The sequence below is a fragment of the Sylvia atricapilla genome, chromosome 1 (assembly GCF_009819655.1).
Source record: "Sylvia atricapilla isolate bSylAtr1 chromosome 1, bSylAtr1.pri, whole genome shotgun sequence".
NCBI lineage: Eukaryota > Metazoa > Chordata > Aves > Passeriformes > Sylviidae > Sylvia > Sylvia atricapilla.
The window spans coordinates 6,655,525-6,669,423 of NC_089140.1; the positions used below are offsets into that span (position 1 = coordinate 6,655,525).

The 13,899-nt window shown below is 46.2% G+C and overlaps 1 long non-coding RNA gene across 1 annotated transcript in view; it reads left to right on the forward strand.

The window, feature by feature from the left end:
- The window catches only part of LOC136358485 (uncharacterized), a 1,172,843-nt gene that overhangs the window by 262,782 nt on the left and 896,162 nt on the right, over positions 1-13,899 (forward strand). The gene's annotated exons all lie outside the window — the stretch shown is intronic.

The window sequence follows — 13,899 nt, forward strand, 5'->3', positions numbered from 1 at the left end:
GGAGCCTGAGAAAACGAGGAAGCTGTTGGAGGGAAGTTTCAATGGAAGGAGATGGAAAGTAGGTGAGAAGAGGGGTAAAAAAGGAATGAGGATGGACAGGGAAAGGATGCATGGAAGCAAAGGGTGGGATGAAGGAATGCCCAGAGCTGAAGGCAATAAAGCAGAATGGGTGTAACAGCCTAAACAGCAGAAGGAAAAGTCAGCTGTGGGAGGGAGTCCCACAGGGTCATGATGTCACCGAATGTTCTCACTGTGGCTGGTGGTCCTGGTGAAGAAATGCTCTTAGAGCTCACAGGATTGGTGTTTTCCCAAGTCTTCATTCTTCAGAACACAAAACACTGTTTTGCAGGGGGCAGAAAATCTGCAAGACAGATCAGCAGCCAACTCTGGCTTCCATCATCTTTGCAGAAGTTGCTTTGCTTCCATCACTCTTTGCAGAAGCCACAGATTAGGCAAAGAAAGGCTCCTCTTGTCTAATCAGTGCAGTATTTCCATATTGCCTGGCTGTATTTCTCCTGTCAGGGGGAAAACCCCATATGGGGTCCTGCCAGGTGTTCTCTGTAGGCACAGCAAGTGCAGGAAGGCAACAGGAATTTTCACTGCGACACTGGTGAGCTTTGTGACCCTGTTCAATGAAGGGCCGTGGGCAGACACAAAACTTTGTCACTCTGAGATGCTGCAGGAGTGGATGAGGGCCTGTAGGGGATGGCTGTGAAAGTATTGCTGCCACACCAGGACAGCTTTTTCAGCCAGACCTCAATGTTCTCCTCTCTGTCCTCCATAACCACCTTGGGTGTGAGAATGAGGACAAGGGATGTGCTCACAAGACCTGTTTGGGGTGGTCTTACTCAGGACAGCAAAATCTGAGTCGAGAAGGGCATTGATAATGAGGAAAAATGTTATAAAGTCGGCCTGATGATGAACTGCAAGCTACAGCACTCTGACAGGAGAAATACAAAGAGGGATTTCCCAGCTGGGCAGCAGCATCAAGAGGGACGAGGGTGCAGAGGGGACAAAAAGCTGAAGGGACAAAAGGACAATATCAGGTTTCCTTTCCTGGCTGCAGTTCCTCCAGCTGTGAAAGCTGCTGTCCATTACCCCGTTGCTCATCATCTCCTCTCACCTCAGGTTTCAGCTTTTTCATACCTGTCTATCCCAGCCTCACCTGGGCCTGCTGAAGTGGTGCTGAGGAAAGGCCTGTTATTGAATTATTTTCTCTAACCTGCACTGTTCCCCCAGACTGTGCTGGGAGCAATCCCCTGGCAGTTACACTGCTGACCTGGGAGGGGGAGAGCTGCAGCTGAGGGGTGGTGATAAGCAGCTGGAGTGGGTGAAAAGAAATAAACTTTTCACCCAGCTCAGCTGCAGGCAGAACAGGATGTGAGACTGCAACCTAAGACATAGGAGATAATTATTCTACTCCACTTGGCACCGGTGAGGCCTCAGCTGGAATAGAGTGTCCAGTTTTGGGTACTGTGCAGTAAAGAAAAATGTAGACAAACTGGAGGGAGTCCAGGAGAGAGACACTAGAAATATCAGAGGCAGAGAAGGAACAACCTAGGAGGAAATGTTGAAAGGATTGTTTGTTTAGTCTGGGAACAGCAGAGTAAAGAAGAGCTGTGATAAAAATCTTACAATATGTTAAAGTTTATTGTAAGGAGGATGGTGATAAATCTTTCCCCATGCTTGCTGAGGGATAGGGAAAGAAGGAACCAGCTTTATTTGCAGGTAATAAAATTTAGGCTTGACATTAGGAAAAACTTTCTAGATAAGAGGGTGATGCAGTAAAGCCAGGCAGGGAGTCCTTGGGTCTTGTTAAAATTCAGAAGGGTGTTTTATTTTAATAATGAGCATCGAAAGAATAAAGATGTTTCTTGTTTAAACAACTCTTCTGGGCTAATGCCTGGGACTGGGTTTCCACATGCTGAGAGTCTAACCATGTGGATGCACTTGCAAGGAACAGCTCTTGGCCTGCAAGCTCCAGGGCAGACGCTCTCCTTCGTGAGCAGCGAATACAAACCCCAGCAGCTTGTGACTGATCTCCTTTTCTACACATTCCTCAATACAAATAAGCCATCATGGAATACAAGGATCTGTATAAAATTTTACAAATGCAGGAATAACCTTTCTCTTACGATCCCATTTCTGGCCCCACTGTATTTCTTCCTTGCAGGTTCATATACTATATCTCTAATCCCTTGTTTGTAGATTTGGTTTGTGTGCACAGCCAGAGATATATCCCTGAGTGCTGTTAATCCTTTGAGTGTTTTTACATTATGCAGCATATGTCCAGGGAAAGTTCTGGCTTGTGCTTTAATGATGCTCCCTGATCCTCCAGCAACACTCCTGGAAACAGAAAATCACACTATCCTCTTTCCATCCCAGGGAATTCTCAGGCTGTGAAATGGGTTTTCTTCCACATCACAGAAACAAAGAGCCTCTGAATATTTTCAGAAGTTCAGTCTGATGTGTTTGCAAACCTAGAAAAGAAATGGAAGGTGGTCTAGATGCTGGACGTGGAGGAAGGAAGTCAGCACACAAAGGCCCCACACTCCATTTTGGACTTGCCTATGGGGTCACAATCCATGGCTGGAGCTGGTCAAAATTTTCTTTTGAGGCTTACGATAGAATGTGTTTTTCTCATTAAGTAAGCTCTACCAGAGACTAAATATTTGCTATTTTGAGAGTGGTGAGGCTCTGGAACAGGTTGCCCAAAGAAGTCGTTAATGCCCCATTCCTGGAACTGTTCCTGGCCAGGCTGGACAGGACTTGGAGCAGCTGAAGTCTCTGCCCCATAGCAGGGGAATTGGAATGATCTTTCAATGTCTTTCAGGTCCCTCCCAATCCAAACTTTTCTATGATTCTATGATTCTATATTAATTGGTTTGAATTTTAAGTGGACTTCAGGAATGAGTGCAGTGCTTTGGGTTTTCTGCTGCAGGGTTTTACTTTAGTCGCACAATCTGTCAGATGTTTTTTACTTTAAATTCCCAGTACATGTGCTTAACCTTCATTGCACCTTGAAGTAATTTATCTGTAAATGAACACTAATCAAGAAACCTGAAGTCATGTGGGATGCTTCTAATTTTTGAAGATAAGTAATTTTAAGCCTGAATCACATTTAAAAAAGATATTAATTGAAGTAGTAGAGCAGGACAAATCAGTAAAACAGAACAGTCAAACTGGGTTATAGTTGCTTTGCTTTCCACAAAAGCCCAAAGTACCCATGGTATTATTACCATATTAATTAATATTTTACAGGTCTTTGCTGAAGATAGATGTCTATAACCAAGAAGTGGTCAGTCTTGGCTATTAAAATAAACTGGGAAAGAAAACCAGATGTCAGGCACCTCCTCTGCTGGGGGGTTGTTGGTTCACAGGAGAGCTCCTGGAGATGGTTTGAGCCTGCAGCTCCATGGTGAGCCTTCCAGCCCCTGACTCCTGGCACTTCCGCAGGGGATTAGGATAACTGTGCTCCCAGGGCTTCCTGTCAGAGCTGCGGCATCATGAAAGGTTTACAAGGATAGAAAGAGGAGACAGGGAAGGGTTGGAGGGAGGAGAGGGAGGACTCATCAACCTTGATGTAGCTATTGAACAGCTGGACTTCAAAGACTGCATTAGTCACCCCGGGCTCCATGCACAGTCGGTGGAGAGGAAAAGGACTCAAGACATTTGTCCTCAGGACAGGAAATGCCTGTTTCCCTGCTGCCTCTAGAAACGTGGGTACCTGGATATGCTGAAGGTAGCTGAGGTGACCCCTTGGTTAGGCAGTCTCCTGGAAGGAGAGATCCTGAGCTCTGGCCTCTGCTTCTATGGAGTTTGTGCCGATTACAGGTCACTCAGACACAAGCATTAGTGAATGCAGAGTGTCCCTTCTCCCTCCAGCTGAGGAGAGTGCATTATCCCAGGGGCTGAGTGCATTATCCCAGGGGCAGAGGTATGCTGAGGAAAGTGGGAGATGTGTCTTGAATGTTCTTTCACAGGAGGAGGAACTCGGTCCATGTGCTGCTCCCAGGGGAGTGCTTTGACCATTAACAACTGAATGTAGGAACCACCCTCCTCTACAGCCCCTGCTCTGAGAGGCAGCAGCAGCTGCTGTTACCCTTCTGGGAGGAGGAAGACCTGCCAGGAGGTCTTGCCATGGCCCAGCAGCCTGGACAGACTGGTTGCTTCGGGGGTTTAGGCTGAAGAGCAATTCCGAGCCCTGATGGACCTGGAAGTGAGCTGGGTGCTGAGCTTTCGGGCTTGTCGGGCCTGAGGCTCTACCTAGGGAGGAGCACGACACGTCACAGTTAAAAAGACTGGCTCTTCACTGTCCACACCTGACATCTGGGCAGAGAGAACCTGATCTCTCACAAGGCCATCAAGCCCAGCTCCTGTTGGCTTCCCCTGGGTTTCAGGATGATCCATGGTGGATCACAGGGGCGAGGCACCAGCTGAAGGGCTCTGGGTGACAGCTGCTCCAGGGCACTGCTGTTTTTCCCAAGCCTTGCAGCACACCCCAGTAAAAGCCTTGCAGGCAGAAGGCTGTGCTGCAGACCAGTGGGAGGGAGAGCAGGAGGAGGAACGACACAACAACATTACAGCCAGGGAAAAGGATTCTGCATCAGGGATTATGTAACTTTTGACATGTCCTACATCTCACGAGCCAAGTACCAGGGAGCTCACGCTGTGCCCTGCCACGTTAGCAGCGCTCACTTTAGACAGTCACTGCTAAATGACATTCCCGTCCTGTCAGAGCTTCTCCAGTTTCATGTCTTACCACGTCCTTCTGGGGCAGCTCCTCACATCCCTGCGTGGCCGAGGCTGGAGCTGCCTGTGCCCAGCCAGGGCCAGGGGAAGCTGCTCTTATCTCCTGCTTCAGCTCCCTGCAGAAGGATGGAGGCTTATGGACGAGCCCCTCTGCAGACCAGCACCCCATTAGGACGTGGTTTGCATCTAACTGCACCTCAGGAGTAGGAATCCTCATTTGGGAAGCAAAATCCTTTGGCACTGTTACCAGACCAAAACCCATCCCTGCTGGCTTTACAGCCCCTGATGGCTTTTCCACATTTCACATGGGACTGAGCTCTCAAATGCATTTTACAAACTTGACCAACTCCCTCCAATGTCTGCTGGGGTTCCTTTCCCAGTGATTTTTTTGCTTATTCCACATGAACTCCACACCTTGATTTTTTTTTTTCCTCATATATTTTTTTTCTTCAGCAGAGAAAATGGGCAAGTGAAAGTGCATCACATGTACAGTCTGGGAAGAGCACAGGGCAGCCAGGCAGCCATTGCAGGGGTTTGGCACCTCGCTCAGGAATGAGCACATGCAGGTAGAATGTTATTCCGCTGCTCCTGCCGAGCGCTCAGCAGTTCAGTCTCTGCTGAATCCCAAAGTCGAGCGAAAAGCAGCTGGTTAAGGTGGAATTTGAAAATCAGTCATAAGATAAACAGGTTGCAACATTAAGCACTCTCCAAGGGAAAAGCAGTGTGCAGCATATGTTCTTACTTTGGAAGATATTAAAAAAAAAAAAAAAAAAAAAACCCACAACCAACTTTAATGGACTCTTCACTGGCTTACAGTAGTGGAGCTGTTAATTAATTAAATAACTATATGTGAATGGCATCCATTGGGAAAGAGCCTCACAGCTCCAGATGCCAGTTATTGGCCCCATTACGGGCCTAAAACTATTACAGTAAATCATTACATGCTCCAAGATGAACTGGCACACGATTGCTGTGAGGAAGGATGGAGCTATTCTCACTTGTGCCATTTTGTGCCAGTTTTTATCTAGTGAGATTAATTAGTACTTTTAGAAGTGCAAGTCAGAGCTATAAAATATTAAAGGATATTCCATCAATGGAGTGGAGACCTGCTTAAGCAGGGCTTTTAAACTTTTGATGTTCACGGGGAGATGGGAGTTGAAGAGATAATGAACAACATCTGATTTTGATTTTTTTTAAAAAGAAAGGTCAGATTTAAAGCTAGTGGGACTGCATGAAGCCTCCTTTGTGTGCTATGGGAATACTCAGAGGAGGACATAAAGTTTATCACTGAAGTTCAGGTGCCAGGTAAGCAAACAGTTTCTCAGGCCAAAACCAATCATTTAAGGCAGTTATTCCAAACAGAAAATCAACCAGAAAGTATTAAATAACGTTTTAGCCTGGATCCCCTGCTGGGAGGAGAACATTTTCTGACATTGGATGGCAGCCTAGAATCTATGATTTGGCCTAGAAATGGCTTTTTTTTTTTTCTTATTTTTTCATTAATAAGCTGTAAATTTTTACCCCAAATGACAACTACGGATCTTTCTGTCTTTTTAGGCTGTGAGAGGGAAAACCACTGAGTCACCTACATCATTGCTTGCCCAGACAGAGTGTCCTTTGAAAATCCTCTTGCCTGCTATGTCTGTTTGAAGCCCAAAAGCTGAGTACTGAAGAGGCACTCCAGGGACTGTTTATGCAGTTTACCCAATAATTAGTTCTTAGAGACATTAATTCATGGATAGACACTTCCTCTGAGAAATTATTCCACAGCTGAAATTACTCCCACAGCTGGACGGCTGAGCACATGGGGCTGGAGATTTTGCAGTCCATCAGCCAGAGCTGGGAAGGAGCAGTGCCGAGGGACCTGCTGCTGACACTGTCCTCTTGCTCCAAGCCCCACTCTGAATGAACCACGTGTGAAATCTCTCGCCTGAACCCGAGTTCAACCAGGGTTCAAGTGCGGCCAGAGGGGCCAAGGGGCTACAAGGAGCTGTTTTTGCTGGTGCTGGTAACCAGCCCTCCCACGCAGCCCTGCCGGGGCAGACTGAGAGATGCCAGCACTGATAGGCCTCTCCTGCTTAACACAACCTGTTTGTCCAGAAGGACAGACAGATCTCCTCTGGCTCAGTGGGAAAGTGTCCCAGGCTGTTCCGGAACGAAGAGCCTCCACACGCCCCCGGGACACGGAGCAGGAGTGGCAGTGGGGCTGGGGGGGAAATGCTCTCCTGCTCAGCCACATCACATCCAGGTCAGCCTGGCGTGGAGGACAACATCCCTTCCCTACACTCGCTGTATAGGACACAGGGTAGAGCACAGCTCCAACAGCTGTTCACCATGGGTAGAAAAACCAGGTGTTTGTTGGGTGGGGGGATTCACAAGAGAATGGGTGTCTCAGGAAAACCAACCTCATTTCGCTGCTTCTCCTAAAGCAAAGGTAAGGCCACATTCACAGGAATCCTACAGGGAAGTGGGACTTACTGTACAAGGAAAAGCATGAGGCAGGGTTTGCTGACTAACCCCTAGTCAAAGGAAACAAATTGATTTATTATATGAGCATGACAAATTGAGGCACCGGTCTTGCAAGTTGGGCTGTGTGAGCAGCTCCCCGTGTCCACGTGGCTCTGATACAGCCCAGTCAGGCTGACAACTGGGACCTGCAGTTGCCAAACCGGGAATATTGCTGGCTCGATCGCAAAAGGTTGGAAAGTTTGTGGTTATACTCCTCTGACGCGCCCGAGATTTGTGTGGGAGCCATGGGAGCTCCAGCTCCTCTGCGGAGGCACAGGGACAGGCAGCTGCTTTGTCAGCCTTCCCCAGCGTGTGTGCTGGTAAGAAAGCACGGCCTTTTCTGGTTTTAAATAAAAACAAATTGCTTTTAGGACCTTGGATCTGAAGAGGGGAGTGTCATCGTGTGTCCAACACAAACAAAAAACCGAGCTGAGCCAAGACCAGCCCAGTGCTTGTCTCCCATTCTCTGGCTGTAAACACAAGAGACTCCTCTTGGCTTGTGTGAGAGTGGGAGGGAATCCAATCACCGAGTGAAAAATGTTGTTTCTACTTGATAGTTTAACATCATGTAGGCAGGAGTTGTGCTTTCTACTGAGCACACTTTTCTACTCCATGGACTCTTTGACTGGCCTGTCCTTGTAGTAGAGGAAAATAAACTGAGATAAAATGCAGCTACTTTTTTTCTGCAACACAGAGTATTAAACTTTGTTGGACTTTTTCCTGAGTGGAACATACATACCAAAAATACCAGTGTGGTCCTTGGCCATCAACATGATGACTGAATTGTGTGGCAGGAAAGGGCTCCAAGTCACTGGGGCATGGAGAGTACAGGGGACTGGGTTCAGATGTTTAGATCATGGATTTTGATCCAGAACAAGGTGGAAGGGAGTGCCAGTCATCACAGGCTGGGAACAGGACATTTCCCTGTGTTCCCCTGTGTGCAGTGAGCCTGTGGATACCTTTACAGGCCTTGGAATCACAACGAGAGACAACAGCCACTGTCAGCATGGTCTGATGTCCTCCAGCCAGCACCACCTGGCTCTGCCTGTGCATGTGCTTTCCTAGCCACCACAGCAATTTTTTCATGCCCCACGTTCTGAGTAATTTGGGAAAGAAGCAGGAAAAAGGAAGAGAGCCATATATAATGATCGTAGAGTTAATGGTGGATTTCAAGTTTCTAGGTGGAGGAATAATGGATTAGTGTTGGAAGTCTGGTTCAGTTATGTATGTTCTGGCAGGCGCAGCTGGAGGAAACCTTGAGGTGTAGATGAAAAGTCCATTTTCACTTTGTAAAGATGTATGCACACCCTTAACTTTAAAGGTATAAATTTTCCCATTGACTTCCCTGGAACTATTCATGCATTAAACATATGCATGAGCCTTTCTAGAAATAGGGAATATAAATGAGGCGACCAAAATAGTTAACCAGAAATACTTTCTGTACAGTGGAACAGAAAAATTTACAAGAGGTGTGCACACAGGAGCCTCTTAGGAACAGATGAACGTAGGCCACACCGTTAAAGGACAGGGCATCATTGCTTGTGTATGAGAGGGTGTTTTCAGCTCCCTATAGAGCAGACTGGAGTGCAGTTTGCTTTCGTTACGTTAATTAAGCAATTTACTGGAATTTAGCATGTGGCAGATTGGCAGGAGTCAAGTTTAACTTGGGTTGTGTGGCTGAGATCCTTTCACTGCGTTGACAGCCTCGAGTCCTGCCAACAGAGCAGCACACTCAGTGCATTCTGCTGGTGGCTTCTGTGCTAAGTCCAACTTAAACAATTCCATTGGGGCCTGACAAAGGGAATGGATAAAAATGAACAGGATCTATATTACTTGAGCAGTCTGTTGTGGGCAAGATATCCCAAGTCTGTTCATAAGTAATGAATTTTCATTTAAGCAGTCACTTACCTGGGCTAGCAAGAATTCTGTTAGCTATTAGCCCATAATTATTTTTTAATATTACACGGAAAATGTTCTTATTTTTATTGTCTGCAGCTATTTCTTCACACTGTTTTTCTTGATAGGTTTATTGTCTATGTTATGCTGTAGTCATTAGCATTTAAATCCATAGGTTGTTCTGGAGTTACCATGGCCTGTTTGGGAATGTCAGCTACACAGACTTCCAGCAAATAAGCAAAACTGAGACATGAGCTGGTGATTAGAGAACAACATGTACCCAGCCTACAGCACAATCAAAACTATTAGAGGCCAAAGGCCACTTGCTTGGCAAAGCTGCCCTATACTCAAGCCTTTTAGACCTGTGTTTGTTAAAACACCTTAAAATAGACCTTTCAGCTTTGGTGTTTCATGGCAGAAACCTGGGAAAATCACATCCTCAACCATTTTCTATGTTTCCTTTGATGAATTAAAAATGAGTACTCGAACAAGACCATCAACTAAAAGTCTGCAAAAAAGCAATTCCTTATTCAGGAGTACTTAAGGCTTTTATACAGTTTCACAGGATTGGGGGGCTTGGGTCTTTGTATCAAGACTACGCTCTGACCTCTCTTTTCTTCTGCATTCAAAACCTAATGTCACCCTGCCCAGGATTATCCGGATCTGCTTTTCAGTATCAACACCAATTAACTGGTGAGAAGGAAAGCTGTGGGGAAACAAGGCAAATCCAAAACGAGATGAGGCTTCAGTCTCTACTCCAGTCTCCACTTGTATTTATTCTGGTTTCCAGCAGGCTTCTTTTGGCAAAGAGAGATTTACTGCTTGAGCTTTGGCAGAGTGTTTCAGACAGGGAGGAGAGCTGGGACAGGAGGCCACAGTGTAAGAAAATGTACCTCACATTCAGTTTTCATTAAACAAAAGGATTTCTCCATTGCCTTTGAATGTCCTCTTTCGTGTCATGATGGCTTTGCAAAATGAAATGCCTTCTGCTAAATGTCTTATGTGCATTGCTGTTGTTTACAAGAATCCTGGAGGCAGCTAAATATATGTTTTAGTCTGTGTATGAATTAACATTTTAGTTTTAGTACATTCTACCCCATAATTATACTGAATTGGTTTTGGAGAGTCTGAAAGCCTACCTGCTTCCCAAATATAATGGTTTTGGCTTCAAATAAATGACAGGACAACAGTGACACTGAAATCATACAGAGCAGAGAGTAGCCAGGACCAGTTCTACATACTGACAATTCAGCAGGCTTTGAAATTTTGCACTGATATTTGATGATTTCTTATCCTAACAGAAAGCACTTTTGTTTGTGTCACCTTTATTTTCCCAGAAGCTAAACCCTGCTTTTGGAGAGAACAGGTTGTAGGATCAAAAGATCTAGAAAACCAGCTTTGTTATTCTGTGTCTGCATTTTTATCATCTTCAGGCTCTAATTCAGCTGTGCTCTACATGTAAAAGTGCAAATTCAGAAGGAATAGTTCAGAATTTTCTTCATAAGTACTGAGTTCATTTAAACACCTGTCTGCAGCATCACCTGCTCTGTGTTCTAGCACTCCCTCCTACTTTTCCCATTGTCCATGGTGTCTTTGATCAATCCATACTGTGTTGAGGAATGCACAGCCCAAACTGGAGTATGGTTTTAGTTCAAAAAATAAACCCAGAGAATGTCCTTTTCTTGCCTTTGGGGTAGGATACCACACACACACTGTCTTACCAGAAAAGGAACTATTGGGAAATTTTGTTTCCTAGAACAGCTATTAGAAGCAGCCATGAAACCCAAACCAACACAAAAAGAAAATCCTGTTTTGTAACTTTGACACTCTTAGGCTGCTCTTTCTCATTACTATTTGGTTCATAGCCAGGACAGCCATGAGGGTGGCTGAAGTGTCACCGAGACTGGTGGATGCAACTTCTGTCCTTCATTCAGAGCAAGAAAACCACTTGAGCTTCTTTACAAAACAGAAGTGACTTTGACACAAAACTCGGACACAAGATCCCACCAGAGCAGAGCCATGAGCAGAGCTATGGGATTTGATCAGAATGAGAGACAGGGGTTTCCTTTAGGGGTGTCTGTACCCTGTGACAGTGGTCAGGAGTCACTGCCACCACATGTGAGCATTGTGCAGCTCTAGAGAGGAGCAGAGCTGGCTGTCCCTGTGCCAGGAGGGATGCCAGGAGCAGTGCCTGGGCCAGGAGCTGTGCTGGACCTCCCAGCAGGTGCCCCCAGGTGAGTCTCCTTCAGGCTGTGCTGCGATGCTCGGTCACAGGGGTGAGTTACTGACATCAGTGTGAGTTGATCTGCAACCAGCAAAGACCTGACAATGTCAGAAATTCCCATTTCCACCACTGAGAAAGGCCGATTTGCTACCATGGCATGGTGAAAATCAGGCATATTAGGATTTCCCTTCTGAGTCCAGTGGGGTCTCGTTGACTCCTCTGCCATGGTGGGAGATGGAACCTTTCCTGAGCATTTAGCAGCCAGCAGTGGATCACAAACACTCTGGCAGGCAGCTGAGCCTTGCCTGCCTCCAGCTAGCACTGACTGCTCCTTGATTTAACCACACCTGTGGGAGCAAAGGAAAGAGCTCAGCCAGTTGTTAGGATACTTATGCAATCCCACAGGACATTTCCACAAAATTGACAACTGTGCTAGTAAGTACTTTTTGTGTCTGCTCGAGGGACTGAAATGTCTAAGTTATTATCTGCAGCAGGGACTTCAGGCTTAATAGGCTCAGAGTGCTCGTGCAGGCCATACAATCAATGGGAAGGGGCATGTAGTGTCAGCCTGCAAGATTTGTTGTGAACAGGATTGCAGAATAATCATATTTGGAATGCCTCCATGGATTTTAAAGATGGTGAGCCCCTTCCTTTAACTGTGTGGGCTATTCAAATTCCTGGCTCCACTGGCTTCTGTAACTTCATTGCCTATGCAACTGGTCTACAGCATTTGCTTAGGGGATTCATAAATTGTTTTTAAAGCATCATTTTTTTTTCTGATGGGTGAAAATACAAGCAGCTGTATAATTTCACAAAATGTGATTTTATTATCAGAAAAGTGCCACTGATGCATATGGTAATTGAAATGCAAGCAGTGGCAGCAGTATCACTGCAGAGCCACTAAGTTAAGGCATTAAAATAAAAAATGAGGGAAAGTTTAGCCATGACCTTGTAAGTGAATGCTGTTCATCATGGGCAAAATTGCTTAGCACCCATGGGGACAGGGTGGCCTCCCACCAACTTCCTGCTTCCCAGAAGGGGTTGAACAGTGTCCCATCTCCAGCTGTGACAGGAGCTTCCAGTGGCAGTATGTCCACCAGGAGATGCTCACAGGAATTCAGAGGAGCAGCTCTGGTGGTGTCTCCTCTCCAGCCAGGTTTTCCTCTTCATGGTGGCTGCAGGCTGCTCCTGCAACGCCCCGACCTTTTCAGAGTGTGCTGGTTTTAGCTAAGCCATTCTTTGTTACTATGGGCATTTTCCTGCAGGCTCTGGAGAGAAATGGAGCCCTTTTCCTGCCAATTTTTGATGACCAAATGATCTCCTGTTTCCCATACATCAGCGAAGCCTCGAGGAGCTTCCCTAACAGCCTCTCCTCTTCTCAACCCTTTCCCTTCTCACTTCCCTCCTCACAGAGATATTGGGATGGAGACAGAACTGTCAGTGATGGAGCCCGAGCTGCCTCAGAGACAGCACTGCCCACCACAGCATGGTCTTCTCCATCAGCAGTGTGAGAGTGTGCAAATATTCTAAGTCAAAATTCCTATTCATCCCTTGACAGGAGATGTAGAATCCGTTCCTTGCCCTTTGCCAAGCTGCCTTTGAGGTCTTGACTTCTGTCTGCGACTGCAGGAACCTCACAGCCTTGCTTGGCCTCTTTTTGGTGCAATGGCCTAAAATCTTGTCCTTCCTATATTCAAAGCCCAAGATTTCTTCTCTCTCCTATTTCCCCCATGGCCAGAAGGTCTTTAGCACAGGCCCAGCGAGATGTATGAGAAAGAAACCTGGCAAAAGCTTTAAATTAACTCTAGTGGTTGTGCCAGCTCCTGCAGAACGAGAGTGCCAAGATGCAAACATGGCTGTTCACCAGCATTTGGCAAGGCAGTGACATCTTGTCACCGCCATCCTGGAGCACTGAGGCCCACACAGGTACAAGGACCAGCTGGCTGGGGCACGGTGCAAAGCAGGGTGGGAAAGCAGAGGAAAGAGTGCCAGACTTTTCCCAAATGAAGTCACAGTGCTGTTTCTTCAAAATCATCTACTCAAATGTGACATTACTCCCGATTGCCAACAGAATCAAGCCTCCACAGCTACTTGCTAGTTATCCTGATGTGTCACATGGGTTCAAGTTTCCCTGTCTGGGTAGCCCAGTAATAAAGAGTGTACATAAACCCTCAGCAAAGGAGAGAACGATTCACTTTCAGTGAAGCTTGCTCCTGCCACAGAAAGCTGCAAGAGTGCTCTGGAGCTAAGTGCTGACTGTTGGGAAGGTGCCTAGAGCTGGAGGGAGAAAAACCCCAACACAAAATAGGAAGTCTGTTTTTACATTTAATTCCTTCTGGTTTCAAAGCAGTGGAGTTTTATATTTTCATTATAAATAAGCTATAAAGCATCTACATAGTGGAATCCACATTCCCAGGTGGGAACAACCTACAGGTCCACTCTAGTCAATCTTCTCTTTGAAAGTATTATGCTAGACAGGTCTGTGAACAGTTCATAGGCCTTTTTGTCACACTCCATGT